We start from the raw sequence: 5567 nt of genomic DNA on the forward strand, positions 1-5567 counted from the left end.
ATCCTTTTGTAGATCATGAGCATGATGATTGGGTGTTCACGCTGCTGCGTGACATGTGCCTCCCTCCAAACCTTGTTATGACATCGGCACATTACCTGTCTGATGTAAAAGAAAAAAAAAAACTCATAGATACAGAGAACTGATTGGTGGTTGCCAGAGGTGGGGATGAGGACTTAGTGGAATATGTGAAAGTGGTCAAAAGGAAGAAACTTCAGTGACAAACACGTGCTGGAAGGAATGCCCTGGTGGTCTAGCGGTTAGAATTTCAGTCTTCCACTGCCATGGGCCAGGGTTCAATCCTTGCTCAAGGCACTAAGATCCCACAAGCTGCACGGGTTGGCCAAAGAAATAAAAAAAGAACAAAAAGTCATGGGAATGTAGCATATGGCACAGTGACTATGGTTAATAATACCGTGTTGTAAAAAAAAAAAAATAATACTGTGTTGTGTATTTGAAAATGGCTAAGACTATAGATCTTAAAAGTTCTCATCACAAGAAAAGTGAGAAAGGAATGTCTAAATCTAGGAATAGGGTGGAGGGTGTGACAAGAAATATACAGGATGAGCCCCTAGCATCCTGAGTGCCAGAAAGTACGGAAATGCTTTAAAAAAAAAAAAAATAGCAAAAACAAAAATCACAATGATGGGAATATGTTGAAGGTCAAGTGTAATTCCCCACATCTTAAATGTGGGCAGCTCATAGTGACTTCCTTCCAAAGAGGGACAGGGTGGAAACTGAGAGAAAAGAGTCCCTTCAAGGTAGAGAAACCTGGGACTTCCCTGGCGCTTCAGTGGTTAGGACTCTGCTTTCACTGCCGAATTAGGAACTAGGAACGCACAAGGGGTGCAGCATGGCCAAAAAAATATCTGACAAATAGGACCTTCGACTTCAGGCAGATGATCAAGGTTAACATCAAGAGAGAAAAACCATGTGGATAGAATATTCCTTTGATATGATGTGATGAGAATGACATTTTATGTCTATGGTTTCCTTCCCCCAAACCGCAAACCCCAGGACTTCCCTGGTGGCTCAGTGGTTAAGAATCTCCCCGCCAAGGTAGGCGACACGGATTCAATCCCTGGTCCGGGAGGATTCTATATGCCAAGGATGCAACTAAGCTCGTGGGCCACAACTACAGGGCCTGTGCTCTAGAGCCCATGTTCCACAACACAAGAAGCCACTGCAGTGAGAAGCCTGTGCACTGCAACCAAGAGTGTCCCCTGCTTGCCGCAACTAGAGAAAATCTGCTTGCAGAGATGAAGACTCATTGCAACCAAAAATGAATAGTAAATAAATAAATAATAAATATTTATTTTAAAGATTAGCCTCCAGTCTAATCATAAGAAAAATATCAGACAAATCCCAGTTGCGACACGTGATGCAAAACTCCTGACCTATACTCCTCCAAACTGTCAACATCATCAAAAACAAGGCAAGTATGAGAAATTGTGATAGTCAAGAGACTATATACATACAATGGAGAATTACTCAGCCACAAAAAAGAGAATGAAATCTGGCCTTTGTGACAACATGAATGGACTTAGTACTATGCCAAATGCAATAAGTCAGACAGAGAAAGACAAACACTACATGAGTTCACTTACATGCGGAATCTAAAAAAATAAAACAAATGAACAGACAAAAACAGAAACAGAGTTATAGACACAGAGAAAAAACAGTTGCTCGTGGGGAGAAGGGTGCGGGGAGGAGATACATATCTTGGAGATATTTTTCTATTAGTATACAGAGAGCTTCCTTATGATTTTTTTGTTGTTGTTGACTATGCTGGGTCTTAGTCATGACATGCAGGATCTAGTTCCTAGACCAGGGATCAAACCTGGGCTCCCTGCATTGGGAGTGCAGAGTCTTAACCACTGGACCACCAGGGAAGTCTCTCCTTTTGATTTACTATAGCTGCATAGTATTCCACTGCAGCAAAGTCTCATCATTTATCAGCTATTTATTAAGTTGTTTGCAACCTTTCACTACTATAAACAATGCTATAGTTAACACTGTCCATAGGTCATCTTATATAGTGGAAATATTTCTATAAGATAAATTTCTAAAAGGGGGGTACTGAGCTCAAGAATATATAAATCAGTAACTCAGATACATATTAAATTCTCCTCCATAAAGGTAATACCAATTAGTTCCTACCAGCAATATGGGAGTGTCTATTTCCCCACCAGTATTCTTGCCTGGACAATTCCATAGACAGAGGAGCCTGGCAGGCTACAGTCCATAGGGTCGCAAAGAGTCAGGCGTGACTGAACCACTGAGCACACATTTCCCCATTCAAGGCAGTATGTGGTCAAACTTTTGCATATTTATAATGTGATAAAAGAAAAACGGTTTCTGACCTTGTAATTTGCATTTCTCTTTTTGCAAATTGAAGCTGAGCAAATATTCATGTTTTCCTTGCATTTCATTTTCTGTGAGCACTTTCTAGTCTTTGCTCATTTTTATACTGGGCTTTCATGTTTTTTCCTATAAAGCTCTAGGAGCGATTTACATTTTAGGAAGATTTGACCTTTGTCGGCACAGGGGCTGCAAATATTTTCCTTGGTCATGTGTCTCTTCACTCTGTTTTTTAAGCTTGCCCCATAGACTCCACCCCTTCACTCCCTCAGAAATTACCTCTCCAGGCCATGGGGCCCCTCTCACAGACACATCCAGAAGACCCTCTAGTTCCTCACTCTTCTGGTAGCATTTTTTTTTTGATGTATTTATTTATTTGTTTTCGGCTGCTCTGGGTCTTTGTTGCAACACAGACTTTCTCTAGTTGCGGCGAGCAGGGGCTACTCTTACCGTGGGGCCTGAGCTGCACCCTGGGGTGGCTTCCCTCGTTGCAGAGCACAGGCTGTAGGGTGCTCGGGCTTCAGTAGTTGTGGTGCACTGGCTTTGTTGCTCAGAGGCACGTGGGGTCTTCTCGGACCAGGGATTGAACGCATGTCTCTGCCACTGGCAGGCGGACTCTTATCCACTGGACCACAAATGGAATCCTTCCCGGTGGCCTTTGATCTCTTGGTGACATCTGACTCTATGCTGAAGATGCCTCTTGTGAGCAAATAACCTTTATTCTGTCCTTTATCGACTTTAGCGGTTACACATTCTCATCAGCACACAGAAAACACAGAAAAGTACACAGATGAAAAGCAAAACTCACTTAATACTCCTCCTCCCAGGATAACCGTTTTCAGTTTACCAGTGCCTATGCATGTTTTTAATTGTGTGTAGGTTTTTCTATTTACAAAGTACATTTCTTAAATTTATCCAATCCCTTTGGGAGTGGATAACTGCACTTTCCCACCTCTTGGGTTTCTCTTTGTCCCTGTTCTGTCTCACAAGGAGGTGATCTTGAGGCGCTGACATGGGGGGGATGTTTCCTTCCTGCCCGCCCCCAAACAGACTCACTCTCTCCTGGACTTGTTTTTCCTGCCCCACTCCCACCCGCTCCAAGTTTAACTGCTGCACACTCCCTGCCAGAGACGTCAAACTTCTGGTCTCCCTTGTTCTTTAGAACCACCCAGGTGGAAACCTGAGTTTATCAACTCATCCTCCCAAACAATGCTGGTTTCCCTCCTTCTGCTAGTAAAACCAGCCAGGAGTAAGATCCAAGACTCACTAAGCATGGTTTCCGGCCACGTCTTGTCTTGCGCGTCAAATATTTCCCCAATTCACGCTACTCTGGTCTCTGGGCTTTCCTCAAGCTCTTCCTCGCCTGGACACGGTCCCCTTCCGGCAGCAGATCTCCCCAGGACCCTTGTCACACTCTGCCCCTCCTCTGCCCCAATGCAGCCCTGGCTTCCCTTCCCCACAGTCCCCCCAACTTCCCTGGCTCTGTGCTCCAAGGGGGGCCCCCTTTGAGAAGCCGTGCTGCATGCACACACCCAGGTCCCTTGCTGGCAGGCTGCCCCATTCTCCCAAGGTGCCAGGCACTTCCCCTGGCAGAACATTTATCTCTCTGTATTGTAATTCCTGTTTACTCTGTCTCCCTACTGACCATAAACTGGGGGCAGGACTGTTTTTTTCATTGATATATTTCGAGTGTCTGCACGTATGAATATTAAATAAGTTTGTTGACATAGAGGAAAGGAAAGACTCTCCAGCTAATGTGTGACTGCTCCCACATTGAACCCTCAAAGCTCTCCATCCAGCGTGATTCCTGGAGGGCTAACTTGGCCTGGCTGGACTTGGTACCCTCTTAGGTCTGATATGCAAGCCCCGTCACCTGGTCTGACTGCCTTCCTTCCGACTGTCCCCGAGGTCCTCTTCGAACCTCACTTTTCTCGTCTGTCTACAGAAGAGAACACTCTGGAGAATTATGAGGACCAAGTGAATGACGTACCTTGTAAATGGCAATGTGATGAAGGAATACCAGGAGTGGGTACATTATAAAAAAGAGTGCTACTGTTCATCAGGCACGTTTTCTATACCAGGCATTGTTCTAACACCCAACCACTGATATTAATGCCTTTCATCCCAACAAATTAGGCCCTTTTCATGGAAAAGTATACCAAGGCACAGAGCAGTTCTTGACTGATTTGCCTTGATTCCACACTGGCAGTAGAGAAGCTAGGATTTGAACCCGGGTCATATAGCTCCTCGGGTGTCCCTAGCAACTCAGCTGGTAAAGAATCTGCCTGTAATGCAGGAGACCCCAGTTTGATTCCTGGGTTGGGAAGATCCCCTGGAGAAAGGATAGGCTACCCAGCCCAGTATTCTTGGGCTTCCCTGGTGGCTCAGATGGTAAAGAATCCATAGGAGACCTGGTCTCAATCCCCCTGTTGGGAAGATCCCCTGGAGAAGGGAGCAGCTACCCACTCCAGTATTCTTGCCTGGAGAATCCCATGGACAGAAGAGCCTGGCAGGCTACAGTCCATAGGGTCACAAAGAGTCAGACACAACTGAGCGACTTTCATTTCGTATAACTCCACTTGCTTAACTACCACCCTGTATTGCCCATCTATTAAATAATACACTTAGCATTATTTGGTCTGAGAGCTGCCTTCTTCAATTAATTAATTAATTGGGTTTTGTGACCCAGTCATACAGCCATGTTCTCCTGGTCCGATTCTAACTCCAATGGTAAATCTGTAGGTAGACTTTTGTGTAGATAACCACTTACCTCTCAAGGATAGAGACATGTTCAAAATGTAGCTCTTAAAAATAATAAAAATGTTGAATTTCCCTGGTGGTCCAGTGATTAAGAGTCCATTGTCTACCAATTCAGGGGACACAGGTTCCATCCCTGGCCCAGGAAGATCCCACAGGCTGTGAGACCACTAAGCAGCCACTAGGTCCATGCCCCATAACTACTGAGCCCACGAACTGCAACTACTGAAGTCCACGCGCCCTAGAGTCTGTGCTCTGCAACAAGAGAAGCCACCGCAATGATGAGCCCGCACTCCGCAACTAGAGAGCAGCCCCCACTCGCCACAGCTAGAGGCGCACAGCAACCAAGACCCAGTTCAGCCATAAATAAATAAACAAAAGAACCACACCCACAGTTTTTCTTCTTCGACATTTGTGTTATCAGGTTCAAATAGAATAAATACTCATCAGCT

General features: G+C 45.0%; 2 non-coding genes across 2 annotated transcripts; one reads left to right on the forward strand and one right to left on the reverse strand.

Annotated features, from left to right (window-relative positions):
* On the forward strand, positions 1–105 carry LOC122430220. Its single transcript, XR_006266298.1, has one exon. It is a non-coding gene; the product is annotated as a small nucleolar RNA U13 (small nucleolar RNA).
* A 1711-nt stretch (positions 106–1816) lies between these two features.
* On the reverse strand, positions 1817–1889 carry TRNAG-CCC. Its single transcript has one exon. It is a non-coding gene; the product is annotated as a tRNA-Gly (tRNA).
* Positions 1890–5567: the final 3678 nt, after the last annotated feature.

Source organism: Cervus canadensis, chromosome 28, assembly GCF_019320065.1.
Source record: "Cervus canadensis isolate Bull #8, Minnesota chromosome 28, ASM1932006v1, whole genome shotgun sequence".
NCBI classification, from domain to species: domain Eukaryota; kingdom Metazoa; phylum Chordata; class Mammalia; order Artiodactyla; family Cervidae; genus Cervus; species Cervus canadensis.